Below are 27528 nucleotides of genomic sequence, written 5' to 3'. Positions count from 1 at the left end.
TCTGCCGGTGGTGTGCCTTGGAATTTAATATTTAATATGAGTGAAAAAAATAGTACTTTGGCTCCAAAAAAAGGATGAAAAACATAAATCTGTAACAGGGGTGCACAATGTGTCGACCGTGATCGACCAGTCAATTGCCGAGGCAGTTTTGGTGCATTCCAGCAAGCTGGCCTCCTATTTACGGTCTCTCTTTTGCTTTCTCCATGGCAGTCGCGTGTCCCTGTCATCGCCAGGTGCCGGGGTACCTCAGAGGGGCTGATGGACTCCCCTGGGTCCTTCGGTGTGGATGTGTGAGTGTGTGTCCTGTCCACTGGGTTGATCTCTGGTGGACCCATGTCTGGTTGGAATGGTATTTCCTCCACAATTGGAGCCAAATCACCACCAGGTGGTCATCAGTTGACAGCTCTGCCCTTTTCTTTACCTGGGTGTCCAAAACATGCAGCCGCAAGTCCGATTACACGACTTGGGATGTCCTGGTGCCAAGTGCATATGTGGACACACTCATGCTTTAACATGGTGTTTATTATGGACAAATTATGGACAATCTGTGGTGAGCACACAGGTGCAATAACAGAAAACCACTCTGGTTCTGAACAAGGGGACTCTCATTGCATATGTGAGCATTGTAGTCTCCCACCAGAACAGCGGAGTCCCCAGCGGGAGAAGTCTCCAGCAACCCCTCCAAAGACTCCAAAAACGGTGTGTACTCTAAACTGCTGCTTGGGCCATAGGAACAATCAATAGTGAGGACCCAACCCCCCACATAAAACAGGAAGGGGACTACACTCCCATCCACTTGGTGATTCCCAATATATAGGAGCCGAGCCATCCATCATCCATCCATTCACCCCCCCTTCACAAGGGTTGCTGGAGTTCAGGAGCCTCGCCGCCATTTGATTTCATTCTACATGGGTTTTTTTTGCGTCGTGCTTTGTCCGGTCATTCACTTAGGACCTGTTTGCCATAAGTGACACTACCATTGGCTGCCCCAGACAACTTAGCTCCTAGGATCATTGGGACACCAACCTCTCCACTACGATAAGGTGATGGCTCAAGGAGAGGCCATTCACACACATTGCATGCATTAATTCCCACACAGAGTGGGAAAGACTGCATGACTCACAATTAATTGTCAACCACTTTGATGTCAGTCACTTAAATTAAACCCTCAAATCATAGAAATGTAATTATGTGATGTGGAAATATTCCCCCACAAGCTGAATTGTTGTTCTAGGTTCCAGCATATTTAATTATGTTTTTACAAAAAGCTTTACAATTGTATTTTGACATTACCCAAAAACAAGTGTGGCATAAATTGAAGATTTACAAAAGCAAGGAGGGATTAAGAAAAACACACGCTGTAGTTGCGAGGAGCTGTTAAACCTTTTGGCTACAAATAGATAAGTGGGTGACATGATAGTCAAAGGAGTTTTGCTCTTTTCAAAGTCTCATTCAACTTAACTGTCTGCTTCCAGCTGCAAACCTGATTGGCTGGACAGTGCCTTTCCCATTCCTAGGTGTCAACTAGATTCTCTGGAGAATCAATTGACCCCTCCGTACAGGGCACTTAACCACGCCTCCTGAAGTGACGTCACGCCACGTGCGCTAACGTCAGACAAACAATTAGCAAAAATGGCGGCGCAGCAAGAAAAGAATAGAGCGAAACTGTCCGATTTACCGGCTGATTTCTCACTCGCATTCTTAGCTAACAGTGTAATATCGTTGAAAAGCAGACAGAAGGGCTTCAAGTATTTCAGCGAGGGGTATTTCAATGGTATTTACATGCATATCAACAGAGAAACCATTTATATTAGGGCGAGATCTTTCTGAAGTCAGAGGAAGACCGAGAATCCACATAATATAATACATTATAACCCAAAGACAAATTCGTCATTGACAGTTTCCTATTTTCGTGTTACTTATCACACTTGTGTGCAGAATCTGTATGTGTATCTGTATAGCCGTTTCTGAACCGCCGTATGAAGGAAAAGAAGGTGAGGCTTGATTTACGAGTTGTTTCTCTCGTTTTCTTTGTGTAATGTCACGCACTCCCCTCAATAATTATTCTTGAATTAGTGCCGAACCTACGTAAGTCCCGACCGAGTACGACAATCACTACTTTAGTGTCCTCAAACATCCTTCCTTCAGTCTTGGTGTCTTGGTGCACGTCGAAGGCTTTTAGGACTCACTAGTCCGGTTTAGCTTAGCTCGGTAGCCACCGAACAAAGACACATTTGTGCAGTCAGATCATCGCAAAATATCGCTCAACACAGATCAAGTGTGTCAATCATTCACACGTAGCTATGTTATGCAAGCGAAGAATTGCTAATTCATTTATATGAGACATGTATTGAAAATCAAATATAGGGTATACCTTCGTGCAAACAAACAAAGTCCGGTTTAGCTTACCTCGGGAGTGCCGAAGAGACACGTTTGTGCAGTCAGATCATCGCAAAATATCGCTCAACACAGATCAAGTGTGTCAATCATTCACACTTAGCTATGTTATGCAAGCGAAGAACTGCTAGTTCATTTATATGAAACATGTATTGTAAATCAAATATAGGGCTTACCTTCGTGCAAACATATCTGTTCCGGTTGATGGATTCAGTTGATCATGCGGTCTTCCACAAAGTTTGATCCATCGAAGACATTTTTCGTACTCGGTCTTCTGCTCCGGTTGATTTTAGATGGATTCAGTTGATGATGCGGTCTTCCACAAAGTTTGATCCATCGAAGACATTTTTCGTACTGGGTCTTCGGTTTTGGAAAGGGTACGAATTGAACTCCACCAACTAGCCTTTCAGGATACCTGTTGTCACTATTATAAAGTCCGTGACTACACCTCTTAACCATATCTATTGTTAAAGAACCCAAATACGCGATAAAACGCTAACAAAAGCTATACTGGACGATGCAATGTTGTCTGAGGGAACTGCGGGTCCAAAAAGGGGCGTGGTTCATGCAGATATTTGGCCTCTGATTGGTCAGCGACGCGAATGACGCAATTTCTACGGAGGGGTCAATTATAACACAGACTGAGCTTATCAAATGTCACCACAATATGTGTGTTTTTTCAAGTGCATTGTGAATGTGTGTGTGCGTGCACATGCATGTGTGTGTGTGTGGTGTGTGTGTGTGTGTGTGTGTGTGTGTGTGTGTGTGTGTGTGTGTGTGGAAACAGCTGCTCAGTCTAGAAAGCCTCTAAGTTAATTTGATGCTCATTAAAGAGGCTGTCTTTTGTTTTTGGGATCATTTTCACTCTCAATTTAGGGTTTATCATCTCCATAACTTTTTTCCCCCCATGGTGAGGATAAGCAGTACGGAAAATGGATGGGTGGATTAATGGAAATGGAGGTTGACAATGGACCTTTCCAACTGGCGATCTACAGCTCCCTCCCCCTTAGCTACAGTTGCCATGCCCCACAATGTACCAAAATGGCGACTGAACAGAACAGGTTTAAACTTGATCCGCTATCGCGTGTTCCAGATAATATTGTGGTATGTTTTTTGCCAAATGTGTTGTCCAAGAGAGTTCTACAGAGAGGTCTCAACTATTTCACGCAAGGATATGTACACGGAATTAAGATTTTTGACCGAGCAGGGCGCAATGTCAGAGTTACAGCGAAACATTGGCGATCGATGCAAAAAAGTTTGATGACTCACAAACTTCATATTGAAATCCAACAGGTTAAAATTGTGGAATCGTACTGTACATGTAAAGCAGGGTGATTACTTTTTACTTAGAAAGATGATGAGTAATATCATTGTAGTCTTTATAAGTGTGTGGATGTATTCATTTGACTTGGCTCATAATGGAACTCAGTTTTCTGTCTTAAAAGTCCAATGTGATACAAATAGGCAAACGGACATTTCTCTTGCATGACATCGCGTATTTATGTATCGCGGACCCGACTCGTCGTCATAAAACATTACACACTTCATTGAGCAGGTCAGTGATACACTAACAAAGTGAAAGTTGTTCTCCTGCAATGGATAAAGCACTGATAATAATGAAATCAAACTCAGGGAAGATACTTCTCCTTCCCTTACCTTTGAACATACAGCCTTGTGTTTGTTATGGTCCACACTAAATTGTACGTGCGCTGTTCCATGAGCCATAATCCATCGTAGACACTTCCTCAACTGTGTTTTAGGTTTTGGAAAATGAATCAACTGGGCCCCTTGAAACCTAGCAGGATATCTTTCATCAGAATTTCATGTTCCCCAAGCGCATCTGAAGACTATTTTGTTCGTAACATTAACTTTTCCAACCGCACGCGACCAATAACCAGCATTGCTTGTGGGACATGATGACAAGAGGGGCGGGTCAAGTCAGCGGTTAAAACAATGCTGCTTCTGATTGGCTATAATTGTACAAGTGATTGACAGGTCAGAAAGGTCCATTGAAAAACACAAGGATATCTTCATCTACATCTCACTCAAATTGCACAAACGGACCCAAGAAAAAAAGGTACCTCCTTTAAATTAATTTAATAAAGCTTTTCCAGGATTCAGTCACAGGTGTCAATTCAATTTTTATTTACTTGTTTCAAGCTTTAGGTCTGGTTTGAGTGTTCACAAATCTCACCAATTACAGAAAAGCCTATGCTCTTGCACATCTGTCAAGAAATGTTCCTATTACAACAGTGGTTGTGTTGTGAAATGTTTTTTGTTTTTCTTGACAAATCCGCTCTGAACAAGATGGAGCGATTTCTCTGTGGGATATTGCGTTTAATATGTTTTCTCCAAATTACCCAAAATGCTTTCAGTCGTTATTTTTGCTAATGCAAACACTACAATATTTAGTATACATTTTATCATGGGTTGTGTGATCTATGTGGAAATTGGTTTCTGTGGTGGGACTATTAAATACTGGCAGGTGTCAGATTACTTTGCATTCTCAATGGTGATGCACTTTCTGCTATGAATAAAACCCTCACGGGGGTTGTCCTTCAAATTGTGGATGCAATGGAACGTATTACAGTAAAGGTTAAAGTAAAATAATCTCTCTCTCTCTCCCCCTCTCTTTATATGTATATATATATATAATATATATATATATATATATATATATATACATACATACATTTTCCATCGCTTCTCTGGGTCGGGTTGCGGGGGAAGTAGCTTCAGCAGGTATACCCAGACTTTTGGTTCCCCAGCCACTTCTTCCAGCTCTTCTGGAGGGATCCTGAGGCGTTCTCAGGCCATTGGTCTCTCCAATGTGTCCTTGTTCATTGCCAGGGTCTCTTTCTGGTGGGACATGCCCAAAACACCTCACCAAGGAGGCGTCCGGTAGGCATACCGATCAGAGAGATCCAATATCAGATTGAGGAGGTGTTCAACAAGTTCTCCCCGCCGACTCACAACATCCCGAGTTGAGGTCAGTATTGTCCCATCCCCACTATACACAGTGTTGACAGCACACTGCTTCCCCCTCTTGAGGTGCCGGACGGTCGACCAGAATTTCTTCAAAGCTGTCTTGAAGTCTGTTTTCCATGGCTTCACCAAACTCCTCCACACCCAGATTTTTGCCTCAGTGACCACTGAAGCTGCATTCTGCTTGGCCAGATGGTTCCTATCATCTGCCTCAGGTTTTTCCACAGGCCAACAATGCCGACAAGACTCATTCTTCAGGTTCAAAGCATCCCTCATTGTTGGTGTCCACCGCTACACCATGACAGGCACTGACCACCTTACGGCCAGAGCTCTGGTCAGCCGCTTTAGCAATGGAGGTGTGTAACATCGTCCAGTCGTACTCAATGTCTCTCGCCTCCCGTGGAACATAAGTAAAGTTCTGTCGGAGATGGGAGTTGAAATTCCTTCTGACAGGGGAATCTGTCAGCCGTTCCCAGCAGACTCTCACAATAAGTTGAGGCCTGCCACATCGGACCGGCATCTTCCCCCACCAGTAGAGCCACCTCACCACTAAGTGGTGATCAGTTGACAGCTCTGCCGCTCTCTTCACCCAAGTAATTGTCCATGACATGCAGTTGCAAGTCCAATGACACGACCAAAAAGTCGATCAACGAACTGCAACCTAGGGTGTCCTGGTGCCAAGTGCACATGTGGACACCCTTATGTCTGAGCATGTTGTATGTTATGAACAATCCGTGATGAGCACAGCAGTCCAGTACCAGAACACCACTCGGGTTCTGTTCGGGGGGGCGTCGGGTTGGGTGGGGGGGTGTTCTTCTCAGTAACCTCCTTCCTGGTCTCACTGTGATTGCCCAGGTAGGATTTGAAGTCCCCCAGCAGAATGATGGAGTTATGGTTAGCACTCCCCAGCACTCCCTCTCAAGCAGGGCTCAGCCACCATTTTGAGGCTGAGGGCTACTTCGTGAGCACTGATCGTATGAAGGGCTACGTGACCTGTTTGCGGCAAATTTCAGACTCAGTTCATTACACGTACAAAAAATATTTTAGTTTTAATTTATTGTGGTAAATGATATTACAGGTATTTTAAAATTTTAATTCATTTTCTAAAGAGTCCAACAAGGGTGGGTACTGTTCTGTGGTGCATTGGCACAAACAACAGTCAGGACTCGTACCCCTACCAGAAGACAGAACGAGCCTACCCTCTTATCCAACGGGGTAAACCCCAGCATATAGACCCCGAGCCTGGGGGCAATAAGTATACCCACACCTGCTCGGCCCCTCTCACCGTGGGCAACTCCAGAGTGGAACAGAGTCCAACCCCTCTCAAGAGGACTGGTACCAGAGCCCAAGCTATATCTAGTTGAAACTTCTCAACCTCAAGCTCCAACTCGCGCTCCTTCCATGCCAAGAGGTGACATTCCATCTCCCGAGAGCTAGATTCTGCAGCTGGGTATTGGATCGCCACGGTCCCCCTCTTTGGCCACCGCCCAGCTCGCATCGCACCCGACTCCTCTGGCCCCTCTCAGAGTTGGTGAGCCCATGGGAAGGGGGACCTATCTTACTCTTTAGAGCTGTGCCCAGCTGTCCCCCATGGGTGCCGGCGCGGCTACCAGGTGCTTGCCTTCGATCCCCACCCGCAACCCATAACCCCCAATTAATTGGACGTCTTCAACACCACCACACTATTACCAAAAAGAGCAATACACTGCATAATAATGATGAAATGATGTAGCCCTTAAGCAGTGTCCATGTTTTTTTTTTCTCCAATAATGTACACTAGCTGTTTCAAATGTATCCAATAATACATTGGGTATAGAAAGTTTTCAGACCGCCTTAAACCTTTTACTTTATATTCCAGCCATTTGATAAAATCATGTTTCATTTTTTCCTCTTTAATGTACACGCAGCACTCCACATTGACAGAAAAAAACAGAATTGTTGATTTTTTTTTCAGATTTATTGAAAAAGACAAAATAAACTGAAAAACGGTATTGTTCAGAGGTTCAAACATGGTGTTGTAGATTGCTTTACAGTAAACAGTCCTGGTAAACTACAGGAAGAAATGGCAAGGGTGGAGGACATCAAATACTTGGGTCAACAGTCAAGAGCAGTGAGTATGGTAAGGAAATGACGAAATGGGTTTGAGCAGGTTGGAATGGATGGAGGAATGTGTCAGCTGTGTTGTGTGACAGAAAAGTCTCTGGTAGGATGATTGCCAAAGTTTAAGACAGTGGTGAGGCCGACAGGAAGCACAGTTGGAATTTGTGCAAAGGAATTTGTTGAGGTTCTCTCTAGGCGTGAATCTCTAACATGGACTTATTGCAGCCGAACTGTCAATCCCCCCTCCCCAAAATACACCTTGATTTTGTCCTATGTGTGTCTAAAAAAACGTCCCTCTGACAGCTACTTCTGTTTGACTTAGTTTTGTCTCGACTTTTTCTATATTTGGCTAAGACCACCCCTTTTCCTCAGATTGACCGGTTTGTGAAGAAGGCCCACTTGTGAGAGCACACGTGTTTGTTATTTTGATAGCACTGGCTTTGGAGTTCAGATGTATGCAGGGATCTTCGCTAGTGACAGATTAAAAAAAAATCTAGACAACTTAAAAGCAATTAATCCTGAGTGAAATTTGGCCTGGTGGGTATCGCCTTCAATCTTGGACAAATGTCGTCAATACGAAGTGGATACTAGCAGTGTTGGTGGATGGGCAGTTTACATTCAATTGAATTGATGGACACTTCCTGATGAACCCTATTTTTCTTGTACCCCATGGTGGAATTTCACTTGGGACTTTGGAAATGTCTTTAAGAAGCGTAAAAGAATATTGCACATGAAGTCACATTTCTTAGGATGCAATGGAAAGCACATATCCATGTTGTGGAGAATCTGTTACTAAAAACATAGCCAGTTAGTCATAGCATAAGTGAAACGGATGTTGAATGTAAGAATGAATTAGTCATTCACTGACAGATAAGCAAAAGCCTTATATTATTAGAACTGCGCTGATGTTTGGCCTGTTAGAGATATGTGAACATAACACCTAGCTGCACGTAAACACAGATAATACAACATAAAGACAAAATACGGGCTTTCATCAGTGTTACGTACGCGAATGATTCCTTCAGAAGAACAGTTCTTTTTAGTGAATGAACTGAACCCAATCAGATAATGAAAGGATTTATTCTTTTTGCCTGGGAGCGGAAACAGACCTGTTGAAGCGTTCTGTCACTCAATTAAGAATTTTCTAGGGAATGACCAATCAGCATCCTGTGTGTGGGCTAGTGTAGGATTAATTTGTGGTGAACTCATGTTGGCGAATGAATAATGAGCAGCCAAGGTCAGGCACCACCATACAGGCAGAGGAGGGACTTAAGTGAATTGAGTGATTTGTGCACTAAACTGGAGTACTGCAGAACTGAGTGATTCATTCACTGAACTGGTGTAGTGAGAAACTCAGGAGTGATTCTTTCAGGGGAGGGTTTTAAGTGAACTGAGTGATTCATTCACTGAACTTGTGTACTGAGGAAATGAGTGATGCGTTCACTGAACTGGTGTATTGAGGAACTCAGGAGTGATTCTTTCTGGGGAGGGGTTTAAGTGAACTGTGTGATATGTATGTTAAACTGGTGTACTGAGGAATTGATGAGTGTTTTATTTGTGAGAAGTGATGTCTTTGTACAATGAGTGATTTGTTTGCCAAAGGAACGACATACTATGAAGTAAGCATACTTATGAGTGATTTGAACAGCTGTTTTAAGATAGCGTTCAGAGGCCCCGTAGCTCGGTGGTTAGAGCACTGGTTTGGTAAACCAGGGGTTGTGGGTTCGTATCCCACTGGGGCCTCCACTCCCTGAGAAGGGTTGCGTCAGGAAGGGCATCCGCCGTAAAAAGTGTGCCAAACATATATGTGCGTTGATCTGAGATTACACGCTGTGGCGACCCCGAGAGGGACAAGCTGAAAGATACTTACTTTTTTAAGATAGCGTTCACTAGCAGCCTTTTCTTCAAGCTAACGGCTAATATTGAGCCCGTCAAGCACATGAAAACATGCACACATTTACAATTAATGTAAATTAATAAATTACGACAACAACACATATAATACTTCGGTGAATGTGTTGCATGAATGTAAATCTCAGGTATGGAACATTGATGGAATGAGGAAGCCCTTAAATTATTTTATGAAAAAGTGAATAATTCTGTGAACAAATCTTGTTAAGGAACTGATTCAAGGGATTCAATACTCTCAAAAGAACTGCAGTGCCCATCACGAGCAGTCCTGGCTGCAGATCTGAGCATATCAGATTCAGAATCAGCTTCATTGGTCAAATAAGATGAACAAACAAACGAACAAGAACAAAGAACAAGAGACCTTCAGTTAATAGGAACTATTGCTTATGAGAGTCACAGATGTGCAAGATGCAGTTTCTTCTTCATTTAGAACAGTTGAAAGTGTATGAATGCCCCAATTATGTTAAGCTTGTCCAAAGTACCTTCACGGTTCCAGTGATAAAGCTCATGCAGGTGACGTCACAGTTTGCACAGCGACATATTGCCGGTCAAACCTAGCTGCTCTGCAGTGCGGGAGCCGTTGAGCAGATTTTTTCCCAATATACGAGACCTATTGTGCTGTTGGTTCTCACAATTGATGAGACAGTTCTTCAAAGAGATCATTCTATGGAATACCAGCTGAAAAGACAAGAAAAGAATGATGGATTTCGGCAATTAAACAGGATGGATGATGCCCAACAAAATACACACGCCTGTGTAGCAATCATTTCATTTCAGCTAAAAATGATTGTTGTCAATCTCAACTAACAAAAAAGTATTAAAATGCCAAGTTGACTCATTTGAGAACAATGCGATGTAAAAAAAAAAAAAAAATCTGTTGCAGAGAGGTTTACGGAGGTTAATGTGTGGCCACAATACGCTTCCCTGTACGGAGACCACTCCCTGTCCTTGATTTTTTTTTTTTTTCCAGTCATCGTTAATAAATTCGAGTTTGTGTAAAACTGGGGGTCATTTATTTAAATATTGGTATTTGTATTGAAAAAATCTGAGTGGGTCCATCACTATGTGGGATTTAATCCTGATTGAAAACAGATCCAGCAACGAAGTATTTGTATGCGTCCAGACTTTTCCGCGCTTTCAAACACTTCCATGTAAATCTTGATGACTTACTCACCAGATACATGTGTAGATCCAGTTGTCCAAGACCAGCAGAACTGAATTCACAGTCCACTTTCTTATTGGCAAAAGCATCGACTTCGGCATTAAATATGGGTCCTCTAAGCCAGGTGTCTCTCGTTTTTCCATGTACCTTTATTATCACCTTCTAAATGTTTTAACAGTACTCTGGATGTCATGTTATAAGATATATTTTCGTTTTGTCTCAACTGAATTAACTTGCAACAATGTACAATTGTGCAAGGGGAGCAGTTTAAAGTGACAACTCATGCGATAATCTACAACAGTGATTCCCAAACAATGTACACTACACGGGGTACATTAGTGTGCCATGAGCGCTCTTCAGGTGTGGCGTGTGAAGTTATCCAATTACATGTAATTGCTAAAAAAACAGTTACTCCAAGAAATAATGCATCTTTATTCATCTACCTATGCCAGTGAGGCACAATGACAGACAGAACAAACAAATCCTCTTCTATTAGATGGCAGGAAACACATACAGTAATCAATTGATCCATTTTTGGTGAAATTTACTTTTGTTGGTGTGCCGTGGAAATTTTCAATTGTAAAATATGTGCCTTGGCTCTATAAAGGTTGGAAATCACTCGTCTACAGAATATATTATGAATACTAATGCTCATTGGTCCAACTGGATATACTGCATAGAGCAACCTTTTTAAAAATTCAATATCTGTTTGATGATTCTCCTTTTTTTCCCCAATGTAATCTATTTTGTTATCACTAGGTTTTCCCATTGAGGTTTCTGTGTCTAATTCTCACTGCTTCATAAAAACAAAACAAAATATCTGTGAGCTTCTTCATCTTCAAAATCACACAAACTCGAAAGAGGCCCCTTGGCAGAAAAACATCTAAAACTGGGAACCTGTTGACAATTTTAATTAATTTTTCACATTTACTGAGCTAACATTCAGACAATACTAATGCTAAAAAAAAAGAATTGTTTTTTGTAAAATATGGCATCTTTTTAGAATCCACCTGCAGCCAACAAACATGATTACCAAAAGTGCCGTTTACTTCTGTCTTTCATCATGATTTTTTCGTATGTAGAGTTTGGAGTCAACTTTCGACTTGAGTTTAAAATGACTATTTTTAGCTTGACAAAGTAAACTCTTTAATTGTAAAATAATAGCCAATTAAAATATGTATTTGACTGGTTAATATGATTTTTTTTTTTTTTTTTTGGGCCCAAACCTCAGTGTAGTGTTTTAGAACAGCTTTAGATATCACCTTCATTTTCACACCCAGTTGTAAACTGTCATATGTAGGGCTTGGGTGGTTTGTTTTTTAATATACACTGAACAAAAATCTAAATGGAGCACTTTGGTTTTGCTCACATTTTTCATGAGCTCGACTCAAGAGCTCAAACGTTTTCTACATATGCAAATGGACATTTCCCTCAAATAGTGTTCACAAATCCAGTCACTTACATTTGAAAAATGTACGGGTGTGGTCAGTCATGCTCGCAGATAAAGTTGCAGGTGTGATTAGGGGTGGAATCTCAAGACCTTAAAATAACTTACTGGATTAATATAACATAACTAAATAAAAAATAAACTAAATAAATACATGACTAATAATAGAAAACAAAAATTTCAAACTCAAAAATGATCATTTCCAATTTCAACTGATATTAGTAGAACATGATATAAAACGGTATTTAAAAGTTTTCATCAATAAAAATTCTTGATCTGACAAACTTTATCTGAAGAAAAGTTAAATGCGCTGTCCTGTCAAGTAATAAACACAAACGGTCAATACCTGCAATGTTTTGAAAATGCTGAAAGTTTAGTTCAACATAATCAGTGTTAGTGGCAACAAGCTAGCAATACATTGTAACAAACATTCCTGTCGGCAATCATAATGTGTTGTTATAATCTAGCGTAATTTACGGCGTTATCTATTGTCAATCCATTGATGAAAGCTAGCAGTAGATGATCTATATCTTCCTAAAGCATGTAAAGTGGAAATGTTTTCAACTTCAGGATAACACATACCTTGTGGGAAATGACTGTTAGAACTTAGATCAAGTCAAAGAAAATCACAATGTCATACTTATTATAGTTAGTGAGGGGGAGGGTGCACGCGCACATCGCCACGACTGCCATAAATAGGAGGCTGGCTTGCTAGAACGCACTTTTATGTGTGTGCGCTTGACATATTGGCCACACCTGAATTAATTATCTTTGACATGGCTCATTGTGTTGATGACTTTCAACATAAATGCACTCGCAGTACATGAAGAAGCTTTGAACATCCGCTTTTGGCATCACTTCCGGACATGCTCAGTACAGTTAACTTGCATTTCCCGTTTCCTGGTGAATACTGATTGTTTAGGAGCAGGCTTGGTTAGTTAAAATTTATGAAAGAAAAACACGGAAATTAATGTCAAGACTACACAAAATAAGCAATGTCTTCAATATCTATTTTTTCTACTCGTAACAAATTTTACGCGTGGGATTTTTCGTGCTCGACTGAGCAGATTTGCAAGCGCGATGGCGCAAAATGGCGAGTGATGGCGTGCGAGCACGGTCGTCCTCGTCAAATGTGAGTGACTGCAAATCTATATCTGGGTTATTGAGAATTTCTCCTTTGTCGAGATAATCCATCCCACCTCACAAGTATGGCATATCAAGATGCTGATTAGACAGCATGATTATTTCCCAGGTGTGCTTTAACATGGCCCCAATGAAAGGCCATTCTCACATGTGCAGTCTTCCTTAATTGTGGGGACCTGGGGGGTCAGAAAAATAGTCAGTATCTGGTGCAGCCACCATTTGGTTCACGCAGTGTAACACATCTTCACATATAGTTGATATGGTTGTTGATCATGGCCTGTGGAATGTTGGTCCACTCCTCTTCAATAGGTGTGCGAAGTAGCTGGAGTACACTGTCGTATATGCCAATCCAGAGCATCCCAAACATACTCAACGAGTGACATGTCCGCAGACTATGCTGGCCATGTAGGAACTGGGATGTTTACAGCTTCCAGGATTGTGTATAGATCCTTGCAACAAGGCCCATGCATTATCACGTTGCAACATGAGGTCATGGTCGTGGATGAATGGCACAATATTAAACCTCAGGATATTGCCCTCACAGTATCTATGTGCACTCAAAATGCCATCAATAAAATGCTCCTGTGTTAATGGGCCACTTGATCCACTACGGTAACATCGGCAAACTGCTCACCCACTCAACGTCACACAAGCTATCTGTCATCTCCCTTGAACAATGAAAACTGAGATTCATCCGAGAAAAGATCACCTCTTCAATGTGCCAGATACCATTGAATATGGGTAGGGGGAGGCTATAAATGCCTTTTTGGAGGAAAAACACCCGGGAATGAGTTTAAATTAACCTTTATTGTACATAAAGAAGATATCGAAATGTTATATCCCTCTGTGATTTGGCTTCTTGCGGCTACTTTCATTTTATGAAATACATGACTATATCCTTAAAGCCCGGGTGTCATCCCTATAAACATTCTAAAATAGATATTGTAATAAAAAATACATATAACAGTATTCACTTCAATGTCTATACGAAAAAAAAAAAAGTGAGCGGAGAGCTCGTCATACATGCACAATGTTGCGCAATTGAGTGTCCTTCGACATCCAAGTGGTCGCCATATTAGTCGTGTCCTCTGTCCTTGACGTCATCGTCACTTCCGCCGTTGAAAACACACAGTGCCCGCTACTATAGAAGCCGAACAACAGAGATATCCGCATTTTTCCGACGCCCCTTCTGACACCGAAGCTCTTTTCGAAAAGGACAACACCACACAACCGAGTGAAGTTACCGGGGCAATATTACACTATTGTTTCGAGCCCTCAGGGCAATATTACACTATTGTTTCGAGCAATATACAGATGATATCAATCACGGCCAAACCGCATCCCGTCTGATCCACTCCCATGGCGGAGATGAGCCATCGTGGCTCATCGCACTCGGCCGGTGTGGCTTATGACAAAACCGAGTGGTGCTGCTTTAGTCACAGTCGAGCAGGGGCGCTTTAGGCACGCACGTGACTGAGTAACGCATTCTCGGCTGGGTTCTTCAGAGCCGCCCCCATCGCAAAGCCCGACGCGCAGCATTAGGTGCCTAAGCCGGTCTGGCCAAGTTTCGGCGCCCGTGTTGTCATATAAGGAGGAGGTGGAGCTGAGCTATGTTGCTTTTAGGGGTATGTTCAAAGTCGCCGCAGTACGCAATGAACACTATCAAGACATTGTTGGCTGGGCGACGCGCACATCGACACATTTCAGACGTGGATCTTTTGTTACGTTATGAGAGAGACCGATTACGTGGTCCGCCCCAGACTATTATTTTTTTTAGCAGCTGTATGCGCACATCAACACATTTCATACGCGGATCTTTTGCTATGTTATGAGAGAGACCGATTACGTGGTCCGCCCCAAACCATTTTTATTTTTTTTGGAGCTGTATACACACCTACCTGTTATTTGGAACCCACGAAGCTCTCGTCCTCGTCCGTGCAATCCATTTTTCACAACGAACAGGGTCTATTTCAAACTTATGAAGGGTAATTCCATTCTCCCGAGTGTTCAAGCAATGTCCAGCAATGCAATGAGCCGGCATTTTGGCTAACGCGAAGGAACAGCGAGCTACCTTCCCGGAGGTAAAACTAATGGAAACAAATGAGTCCACTAGGGGGCACCTCTGTCCTGTATGTCACTTCCTGCTTCTTCTCGAAAACAAATCCCTCGAGAGGATTTTCATGGCGGGAGTTACAAAAAGTTGTATACGTCAACATCATGTTTTGTGGTGAAAAAACACATGGGCCCATATTGGCTGTGGGTTTTTTATTAATAATATTCCAAAAATCATCCGTTTGACGACACTTGACCTTTAAAATCGTTATTTTGCAGAAATATTCAGTATGCATTCTTGTATGTCTGACACGTCAGGCTATTCACATTCAGCTATTGGATATAGTGTCAGGGAAGTTGCTCCACGGCCATACAAAATTCTGACAGTGTAACTGTAGATCTGTCCTTGGTCTTGCCTAACAGAACCTTAAGATTGTCACCAAACTGTTTAGGAGTCAGCATCTTCCGCTTTCGACCTTCAGTGTTGGACATCCTGAAGACATGGCTTGTTCTGGGTAGTGACATTGAGGTATCTCTGGCATATGATACTTCGTCTTTAATTCTCTTGGTCTTTGTCTTTAGGTCATCTGCTGTATTCTGAAGATACTCATCAACATGTTCAGCTGCTGTGAATGGTCCGCCTTGGTCCTTCAGTCTGTCCAAAATATTTAGTTTTCTGTTTTCAACGTGCAGCAGATTAGCTTCCTTCTTACTAAGCCCAGCAGCTCTAAGATCCTGCTGGCGTTTGTTCCAGTCTGCAGTAATATTATCTATAATCTTGACCACTAGGGGCCATTTTACGGAAATCGCTTGAAACATATTTTTGGCGCAAGTCTTTAATCAGCTTTAGTATATTGCCACGAGATACAGTGTCCAAACTAGGCTTCTTCTTTAGCCGCTGATCTTGTATTTCCACACTGCCTGAAAGTAGGTTGGTGGAAGCAGAAGAATTCTTCATCAACTTCTGTGTTCTGGAGATCACTTTGGAGTGATGCAAAGAATTCTGCAAGGCTTGTATGTGTTGCTTTGCTTGAAATAGTCTTTGCATGAAATGGAGCAACAAGGTGCAAGCCAAAGGCAACAACAACAGCAATAACCACTTTGACATATTCAAGAGCTAACGCATCTCGAACATGGCAGGCTAGCTTGTTGGTAATGTACTCATGACTACTCGGCAAGCTCCTGAAATCATCCCAGTGACACCACATGATTTTGAAAGCGCACTAAAACGGCCATCCTTCATTAGAAATAGATGAGTTGGCTTGGCTTTCTGCTGCATGAAGACTTTGAAATCCTCATAGTAGTTCCATGGTTTTTGAATGTTGTCTGGTCTAAAGAGACTCAGTGCCCAGGAGATAGTTGTCATGGAGACTGTATCTTTTCTTTGGTCAATATCCAGGTCTAAAAGGAAACCATTGAATAGGTTTTGCATTCCCATCTTATCCTCAATACTGTTGACAATTTTGGACATACCACGATCAAATCCAAGTGTTGTGTGACTATCACAAAAGATTTGTCCAGCTGTTTCATCTCGGTTGAACTTAATTGCCAGTGCAGCCGCCACACCTTTGTTGTGAGCAGTGGTGTCAGTCATGTGAACATCTACAGCTTTGTAGTGTTTCTCTGCTGTATGTCCAGATGCAACTTCTAGAAGCTTAAAGTCAACTGCTATTGCATCTGCTGTATTTTCAGTGGTTTCTGTAGCAAGGAACATACTCATCTTTGTTGATTTGCAAGCCTGCTGGTGCAAATGCTCCTACTACTTTTCTGGGAGTGGACTCCATGCCATGCACAATGACTGCACCCTCTTCTTTTGCTTCTATTACTCGCTCAGCAACGAGCTTTAGGGAATGTGCACTGATGTTCTTCAACATACTGCAAATTCGGCGGATTGTTGGTAGTGTATAAGTGTCGAATTCATTTGAAGTACCCTCTTTTTCTTCATCGCCTACTGTTGTACATGATTCCTCAGGTGGCATTTTCCATTCACGACCAAACGTATTTCCAACAACCATTATTGGCGTTCTCTCTATGAAAATCCATACCCATCAAGCTCAGCCATTGCCTGGTAAACCTCATCTCTCACCATTCTCTCGGATCTTCTGATATGCTTATACTGCTTAGGCAATGGGTCATAATCATCTTCATGATCCTGCAAAAATGAGGGAGACCTGCCCAAAGACTGTGAGCGAGTTAATGTGTGAAACACTCTTTGATTTGGTGTCTACATATTTTGCTTTGTGATGGAGCAAACTCAAAAATAACCAGCTATAGGACTGTCAGGGTTATACTCAGGATCTGCAGGGTGTATTGTGGATGCATCCTCTTTACTTGATTCATCAGTCGGTGCAATTTCTGAAGAGGAAACAGCAGCAAAGGACTTCTCACCAGACTGCCGTTTAACGTAGGGGGCCTCACTTTCGTTTTGCTTTTGTTGATGATGATTCCATTCTTTGTCAACCTTTGCCTGACATCTTGCTGAGCGATCAATTCTCATTGACTGGAGGTACTGATAGTCTTCTTCTAGCATGGGGATTCCGTATTTTCCCTCTAATTTAGCCCTCTGGTGCTCATTTTCACAATATATATCAAAGAGTTTGTCCCGTTTGGCCTTAAGCTTCTGAAAGTGCTTCTTCCATGTCTCACTCTGCATGCTTTTGTGAGTTTTGCTGATGTTACAAAACTCTGTGACTTCTGCCTTCAGTTTGGTTTTGATCATTGGCCTACAAACTGTATATATGTTTCTCGAAACCCAGTGTTCCAGGAGAATAGAGGATACATCAGAAATAGGTTCTTGATATGTTTTTTCCTGAGCCATGTTCCTCACTAGACCTATGACTTCCTTGTACGTAGGCAACTTCTCCTTTTTAAACTTTTTAACAAGCGGATAAACTTCTGAAATATCAGTGTCATCAACATTGCCTCTGCTTCTCAGGGATTTTCTGGTGCTCCTACTCTTCATGGTATTAAATTACCTGAAAATAAAACAAAAATCAAGTGAAAAGATGTCAAAGAATGAATCAGTTCAGTATCTTTCGGCGTCGCCACAGCGTGTCATCTCAGATGAACGCACATATATGTTTGGCACAATTTTTACGCCGGATGCCCTTCCTGACGCAACCCTTCTCAGGGAGTGGAGGCCCCAGTGGGATACGAACCCACAACCCCTGGTTTACCAAACCAGTGCTCTTACCGCTGAGCTACAGGGCCTCTGTCAAAGAATGAATGATATGAAGTAATTTAAAGCACATTTTCAAAAAAAGTGACAGAGTACAGATTTAAACTACCTACCCTAAGTGACTGCTTCTTTTGGTATGTCAACGTGGTCAATGTCAAAATCAACTATGCTGCAAAGCTTATATGATGTTCACGGTGTGACCTGCCTGGAGACAAAAAATATGGTAGCTTGTTCATGGTACTGGCAAAATGTTTAGACAATGTGGTTAAACACAGTCACGTGTGACTTACATCAATGCAAAAATTATACTTGGAGAATTATGGCTTTGGTAGTGGTCAAATGGTAACTTGGTATTGTTAATGGTCAATCAAGTAGCAAGTTTTCCTTTAAATCTTGTAGACCTTCACTAGTCAAATGAGTAATTGAATGCATGCATTCAGTTTGGCCACACAATGGTCTACATGATATTGGTGATAAACTCTGTGTGTTATTTAGGCAAAAATGCGCTTATCTGCGGTTTTCACATATATGCCAGTAGCCAAGAGAAGCCAACTCTAAATGAAAAATGATGTTGAAAAATGTAGTTTTTATGGGTATGTGGTTAATTTTAATTCACCGGCATTTTGTAGAATTATAGCCACCCTCTAATATGGGCTTTCACCCACTCGAGTTAATTACAATGACGGACTGCAGTCAGGTCGAGACCCCTATGAAGAGGTCAAACATGCAGATGAGCTTCCCTCAGATGGTTTCTGACAGTACGTGCAGAAGGTCTTAGATTCTTAGGGCTGTCCGGGTGGCTGGTCTCAGACAATCTTGGAGTTGAACACGCTGGATGTGTAAGTCCTGTGTTGTTGTGGATTTGGTGCGTGGTGGTGAGCCCACTTTGAATGTATTTGAAAACGGCTTATCATAGAGAAATGAACATTAATTTAACAGGCAACAGCTCATGTGGACATTCCTGCTGCCAGCATGCCAATTGCACACTCCTTTGAGCTTCTGACATCTGTGACATTGGTGCTGTGTGATAAAAAGGTACATTTCATAGTGCCCTTTTATTGAGGCCAGCCTATGGCACACCTGTGCAATAATCATACTGTTGAGTCATCATCTTGATATACTACACCTGTGAGGTGGGATAGATTATCTCAAAAGAGAAGTAATCCTCACTAACACAAATTTAGACTGATTTGTGAACAATATTTGAGGGAAATGGTCTTTTGTTTATGCAGAAAAAGTTTTGAATCTTGGGGTCCAGCTCACAACAAATGGGAGCAAAAAGAATAGTTTTGTATTTATATTTTTGTTCAGTAGAGTTCATGTAGCACGCACCATTAACCATTATATTTTCTTCAAAAAACCTTTTCTCTGTTTTATCCATGGTTTGCCTACACATATTGTGTGCAATGAAAAAAAGGATAAATGTTGCAGAAAATCAATGAATGAAAAAAGTTTTATTTTAATGATTCAAGAGCTCCATAATCCTAAACAAAGTAATTTAAATCTAAATCAAATACTCATTTATTTTTTTGATTGCTCTGCACTTTCTCCAGACCTGTATCCCATTAAAAAATAAAAAGGCTTCAGTTGATTCGTCGTGTAGCAGCTCATACAATGTTCCCCGGAATTTTAACGACCTGAGGGCTGCCCTTTGAGAAGAGTGGGATACATTGTTATTATCAGGCTGTATTAATATTAATTGGTATGTCCTCTACTGTTTTTAGATTTTTTTCCAAATCAGTTTGAAATTGAGAAATCACCACTGTATTTAGGTCCTTTTTTTTGTTAACTTTAGCATGCGCTTTTTACATTTCCCAAAAATTCACCCTGAAGCTAATATTTTGAAAGAAAAAAAAAATACCAATATTATCATGAATGGCATGATATGGAACAGTCCTTCCTCTTCGAGCACTCTGTTGGGTACCGGATGTCACACTCTCCAAGTTCTACCAAGTTCCACTTTTTTTCATCCAACAACATTACATTATTATGGACATTATTATGAAATGATTTAACACAGTTTGAAATTGATGATGAATCATTTACATTCCCATTGCAATGTTTTTTTAAGAATTGATGATTTCTTCTACCTCTTTTGTATAATAGTCCATGTAAAGCATGCACTGATTTGCCACAAAATAAACATTTACCATTGTAGCCTTCGACTTTATCAACATCAAACATTTAGTCATCCATCCATTTTCTTTGGCACTTATCCTCACGAGGGTCATGGGGAGTGCCGCTTTGCCCATCACCACTCAATGTTCTACTTTACACTGACACGCAGTCAAATCACAGTTTTCAATGTTGGCTCAGCACCCCAAGGTTATGCAAGGACAGAGAGTGACTCCTAAAGTAAGTGAATTAATAGAAATTCAAATGCTTTTTGTGCTGAAAAAATTATCAGTCCAACAGGACACAAAAGACCTTTTCCCTATCAAAGGAAATGTTGAAATTCTTCTCCACCTTTCAATAGTAGAAACCTGCAACAGTGGAACCTAGATGGATCCTTCCCAGTCAATAGCCCCAGAAAAAAAAAAGCCTGAAGATAAACGTATTATGCAAAGATGATTACAAAGCAAAGCGGCACTCCCCATGACCCTCGTGAGGATAAGCGGCAAAGAAAATGGATGGATGGATTAAGTTTTTGGGATGTGGGAAGAAACTGGAGTGCCTAGAGCAAACCCACATAGGCAAAGGGAAAGCATGCAAAGTCTGCACAGCGAGGATCGGGATTTGAACTCCGGCCTTCAGAACTGTAAGGCTAACGCACTAACCAGTTGTTCCACTGTGCTGCCCAGTTTGCCTTTAGTTATACACTTTTAATATTGATTAATGATACTCGTCGATGTGGAGACCATTGATCAAAGTAATGATTTTTCAAAAAAATATCAATGACAATGAGGCGGGAAAAAGATACTGTGTCAATATTCAGCACTTTATTAATCAGTTATTAAAATTTTCAGATGATCACTTACATCATTATGTTTCAGAGGAAAAATTTACCATTTTCACTATTTTGCACAATGTTTATCAATTATGTTCAATTAGTTACAAGAAAATTGACTTACATTTTTAAATAAATCTTGTCACATTTTGAACTAATGACCAAATCTGCGGCATTTTTAACAAAATTATATCTGCTACATGTCATCAACACACTTTTAAATTGGGTGAACACAATTATTCAATATTTTAACTCAACTTTGCCATGACACCGCCATGTTGCCATTGACAACATCTGGTATGTGTTTCTTTGTTAGGAAGACTGATATTGAATGCTTTTCACCAGTGTATTGTAATCTGCTGTGTAACTTGATACTCCAACTGTGAGTGAGTCTTTCAGATGTGCATCAGTGAGGCATATTCTGTTTGTTTTTGATAAAGTTCATGTCAGAAAATACTGATTCACAGAGATAGGTTGAAGCAAACAGGCTTCATAGATGCTGTGCACACACAACGGTACTTCTCTGTCTCAACAAGACAACAAATGTTTGGTGAATGACACACATGGTTCAAGCTGATCAAAGTCACAAAACGTATTCTCAAACTCTTGCCTAAGTGTGTTTATGACTTTGCAGTATTTTTCTGCCACTTTGTCAAATGTATCAGATGCAAAAGCATTATCTTTCATCGACTGCACAGAGGAAAAGTGCGGTACTTTTTTTCGTCTTGGCTTTAAACGCATTTAAAGCTCTTGTCATATCAACAACAGTTTCACCTTTGCCTTATGGCTTGCAGTTCAAGTGTTTTAGTTTCTCAGTAATATCCATCAAAAATGCAAGGTCAAGTGTCCACTCTGTGTCCTCTCCCACTGAGACTTCTTAGTCTTTAGAATGCATTAACTCTTTCATTTCACCAAAAAGTCGCAAAAAATGATGTAAATCTGTTGAGTCATTAGATTTCTGTGTGTAGCAGCATGTAAACATATTCAGCGCACATCTCCAATAGCACCCTGAAAATCCTGTGCCGTTTTGCTCTGGAGCAGATGTTGTTTACAATTTTCACAACAGGAGTCATCACGTGCCCAAAGCCGATACGTTTTGTACATAACTCCTGCTGGTGAATGATGCAGTGGTTACGCAGTAATTTGGGGAAGTCTTCGTCATCTTTATAGTGAGCAATGAAAACTGTTTGTCAGCCGGAGCAGGAACCATGTCTGCTATCACCGCTAGCGGCTTTTCCAATCGTATCTTTTTCAGCTAAAAAAAAACTCCTTCACCGCTTCTTCTCTTCTCAGCTGGATAAAAACCAACATCTGTGCTGTATGCTGCTGCTGTCCACGGACTCATCATCCTTTTGTACTGTGCCCGCTAGCTTACTCTGCACTGCCAGTGCTCTTGTCATGCGCACGATACTGAACTTTGAACTAGAATAGGTCAGAGGTCATTATACATGAAATTAAAGTTATTTTATAGTGAACATTTTTCAAGATATTATTTTAAAATATATATAAAGGCATGTGTGATTTAAAAAAACAATAGCAACAGAATAACATTATATTTTAGATGCACATATATGTCTTCATCTGAGATGTCACGCTCTGGCGACCCCTAACGGGACACCCCGAAAGAAACTTACTTTTTAGTTCACTAGTGAGATGTGCTATTTTTAGAACAGGCCTGCAAGCAACTTATGTGGTTCTTGGGGGCAACCTGGTGCCTGTGGGCACTCTGTTGATGACCCCTGGACTAGGGCTACTTCATATAGACGTTTGAGGATTTATGTAAAAGCATTAACTTCCCCTGCTAACGATTATTTGAACCGTGTGATGGATGGCACCTTGAATGGGTTAAGGATACTTTGAAGTGATGGAGATGGCAGCTTCCTCGAAAGCTTTGGCCACTTTGTTTTCCACACCATCTCTCCCAGCTGGCATCATTGTGCAGTAAAAGGAGCCCGTCTGCTGCCAAACTTGCCCGAAGACATCCCAAATCCAATCTTATTGTCAGTCATGTTTGCACCTGAATCATGGTCACAGAGGGAAAAAATAGGATTACTGAAGCTGTTGTCATAGGCACTACAGAGAAAACAAGCAAATAAGAAACATGCTTGCTTTGTGACAGTGTTTATTGCAAAATATAGCAGCGACTTGGTCGTAATTGTGGCAATGAACTGAATGACACTTGGACAGTATACATATATGTGTTGTAGTATCACAAAATAAAGCCATTGCGGATGCCAAAGTTGACAGTACCATCAACACAATAATCTCAATATCACTGCAGTATCATCAAATGTGGGTTGTGGGAGAGCGAGAAACTGTTTATCAATGGAGGTTTTGTTTGTTTGGTTGATCAATCCATCTTCAACCGCTGATCCAAGGTCAGGTCAAGGGGGTAGTAGATTTAACAGGGATGCCCAGTCTTCCCTTTCCCCAGTTACTTCATTCAGCTCTTCCAGAGGGGTTCCCGAGGTGTCCCCAAGCCAACCAAGAGATGTCGTCTCTCCAGCATGTCCTGGGTCATCCCCGGGGTCTCTTTCTGGAGAGACATGCCCAGAACACCTCAGTAGGGAGGCGTCTTAATCAAAGGGCAGCATTGGCAGACTCCAACTCTCACCGGAAACAAGTTGGACTTACTGCCGGCAATGCAGACAAAACTCTTATACTGGTCATACAGGGACTGAACTGTCCGTATAAGGGGATTTGGTAGCCCAGACCCACGAAGCATCCCTTTCAGGCCTGTCAGACGGACACGGTCGAATGCCTTGTCCAAGTCCCAAAAAACACAGACATGTTGTAGGCATATTGGGCAAACTCCTGTGCACCCTCAGGGACCTTGCAAAGGGTGTAGAGGTGGTCCACTGTTCCATGGCCAGGACAAAAACTACATTACTCTTTGCGAATCTAAGATTCAACTTCCCGATGGAAGCTCCTCTCCAGCACCGTGAATAGACCTTACCAGGGGGCTCTTTCTGAGTCTGAGATTCTACTTCCCGATGGAAGCTCCTCTCCACCACCCGTGAATAGACCTTACCAGGGAGGCTGAGGAGTGTGCTATATATATAGTTGGAAAACACCTTCCGGTCCCCCTTTTTATAAGAAGGGGGACCACCACGCCAGTGTAGAGGCATTGTCCCTAATGTCCACATGATGCTGTAGAAGCGTGTCAACCAAGAGAGGCCCACAACATCTAAAGCCTTGAAAAACTCTTGGCACATCTCATCCAAACTGGGGCCTTGTCACCGAGGATCTTCTTGACCACCTCACTGATCTCAGCCCCAAAAATAAGAGAGCCCGAATCTGAGAACCCGACTCTGCTACATGGGTAGTAGTGTTGGTAGAATTGAGGAGGACTTTGAGGTATTCTCACCACCAACTCACAACATCCTGAGTTGAGGACAGCAGTGCCCCATCCTCACTATACAAATTGTTAACGGTGCACTGCTTTCTCCTCTTGAGATGCTTTCTGGAAGTCTCTCATCATGGCCTCACCAAACTCCTCCCGTACCTGAGCTTCAGTGACCACCAAAGCTGCCTTCCGCTTGGCCAGCTAGTACCCCTCTGATGCTTCAGAAGTCTCACGGGCCAAAACTGTCTGTTCGGACTCCTTCAGCTTGACCACATCCCTCACCTTTGGTGTCCACCAACCAGATTGGGGATTGCTCCCACAACAACCACTGACCACCTTATGGAAACAGCCCCACTCTGGCACCTCAGCAATGGAGGCGCGGAACATGGTCCACACGGACTCAATGCCCCCTCCCCAATCGGAGGTGGGAGTTGATACTCCTTCTACCAGGGGATTCTGACAGATGTTCCCAACAGACCCTCACAATATATTTGGGCCTGCTACGTCAGACCACCATCATCCCCCACCTTTGGAGAGAACTCACCACGAGATAGTAATCAGTTGAGGGCTCCGCCTCTCTCTTCACACAAGTGCCAAAAACATATGGTCGCAATTCTGATGACACAACCGAAAAGTTGATCATCGCACTCCGACCTAGGGTGTGCTGGTCCGTAGTACACATGTGGACACCTTGACATTGTTATCGACAATCTGTAATGACCACAGAAGTCGGGTAACAGAACACTGCTCAGGTTCTGAATGGCGGTGTGGGGTTAGGGGTTGTTCTTCCCAATCACGCTCTTCTTGGTCTCATTGTCATTTCCCACGTGAGCATTGAAGTCCCCTAGCAGAACGATGGAGTCCCCAATGGAGCACTCCCTCTCAGGACTCAAAAAAGGTTTGGTACTCTGAACTGTTTTTTGTGTATAGGCACAAACAACAGTCAGGACCCATCCCCCCACCTGAGGGAGGGAGGCTACTCTATTACACTGGGGTGAACCCAAAAGTACAGGCACCAAGCCGAGGTGAAACAAGTATACCTACAGCTGCTTGGTGCCTCTCACTGTGGGCAATCCAGAGTGGAAGAGCGCTCAATCCCTGTCCAGACTACTGGTACCAGAGCTCAAGCTGTGTGGAGGCGAGCCTAACTATATTTAGACAGAACATCACAACCTCACACACAAGCTCAGACTCATTCCCTGCCAGAGAGGTGATGTTCCACACACCTTGAGCCAGTTTCTGTAGCCAGAGATCAGATCGCCAAGGTCTCTGCCTTCATCCCATCCACCACCCAGCACAAACTGCACCCCACGCCTATGGCCCCTTCCATAGGGGGTAAGGTCATGGGAAGGGGGACCGTTACCCTTTCAGGCTGTGCCCAGCCGGGCCCCATGGGTGCAGGGCGGACCACTAGTCGCTCGCCTTTAAGCCCTACCTCGAAGCCTGGCTCCAGAGGGGGGCCCTGGTGACTGGCATCTGGGCAAGGAAAACCGGGATCTTTTTTTTTTTTCTACTTATCATAGGGGTTTGTGGAGCTGTGCTTCATCTGGTCCCTCACCTCAGGCCTTCTTGCCATGAGTAACCTACCAAATATTTAAAGGGTCAGACAACTTAACACCTAAGATCATTAGGACACTCAAACCCCTCTGCCATGATAAGGTGACTGTTCAAGGGGGTGTGCTTTGTTGATCTTATTTTCTTTTGGCTTGTCCTGTTAGGGCTTGCCACAGCATGTCATATTTTTCCATCAAAGCCTATCCTCGTGCATCCTCCTCTCTTAACACCCACTATCCTAATGTCCTCCCTCACAACATCCATCAACCTTTTCTTTGGTCTTCCTCTCTCTTGCTTTGTTGTTAATGAAAATAAATCCTGGACACAATAAATACTAAATTGGATACGTCGTGATGAAGAGGTAGACTACAGATACCTCTAAAGCGGATCATGTTGAATGTCCAGTGGTGCATTGTGTACTGTAGTTTATTGAGAGTGAGTGAGAGGACCCCCTCTCAAACACAAACACAGTTTCTGCCGAACTGAACAGAGTCATCTTAAAATGTAAAATAAAGCTTTGAAATCCAAAGCTTTTGAGGAGAAGGGAGCGCCTCGCATAGTATTATTACTTTATATTTGGATGGGTTTTTCTATTGTTGTGGGGCCAGTCCACTTAAGTTTCAATTATTTAGTTCTTTGCTTGTATTCGGTAAATTGGCTCATGACCTTATGTATTTTTCCATTACCAAACAGACAATACATTTTGTGAAGATATTTCCAGGTCATCAAAATTTACCATCACATTTAAGGTCAACAGTACCTACATTTTTTTAGTTTCTATTTCCAAGCACCTGTTAGAGAGACTAATGTTGGGCCTTTGACTCCTCTTTTTCATCAAACTGGACAGGTACGACATGACTCTTTCAGTAGGGTTTATCTGATTGTCTTAAAAATACGGCATGGCATACAACACAAATGCTTCAAAGAAGCTTTTGTCTTTCATCAGTGCATGTGGGCAGAGCATGAAGACAAAGATTAGCTTATGCTTGTAAGCAATTTAGTGTAGAAAATGGGATCACTGACTTTCTGCGTCTATGCTATGCTAACAAGCATAACTAGGGTTGGTGACATGATTATTTGAAGCCTAAATTGCTCAAGTTTATTTTCTTTATGGCTTGTGCCTTTGTTTAAAAGTTAAATTCCAGTATATCATTTATTTATACAAATGTGATCTATGCCTACAATTAAAGCCTAAACATCTGCTATTGTCATCTCTCTGTGAAAACAGCTAAAGTTTAAAAACAGCTGCTTTGTCACACTGCTCGTTGCCAATCATCTCAGCGAATGAATGGATGAGCATATACTA

General features: G+C 42.1%; 1 protein-coding gene across 5 annotated transcripts in view; it reads left to right on the top strand.

Moving 5' to 3' along the window:
* Positions 1–27528, top strand: part of brinp2 (bone morphogenetic protein/retinoic acid inducible neural-specific 2) — a 254817-nt gene that overhangs the window by 212198 nt on the left and 15091 nt on the right. The window lies entirely within an intron of this gene.

Source organism: Syngnathoides biaculeatus, chromosome 13, assembly GCF_019802595.1.
Source record: "Syngnathoides biaculeatus isolate LvHL_M chromosome 13, ASM1980259v1, whole genome shotgun sequence".
In the NCBI taxonomy this organism is placed as follows: domain Eukaryota; kingdom Metazoa; phylum Chordata; class Actinopteri; order Syngnathiformes; family Syngnathidae; genus Syngnathoides; species Syngnathoides biaculeatus.
This window is presented reverse-complemented; position numbering and strand designations above follow the sequence as displayed.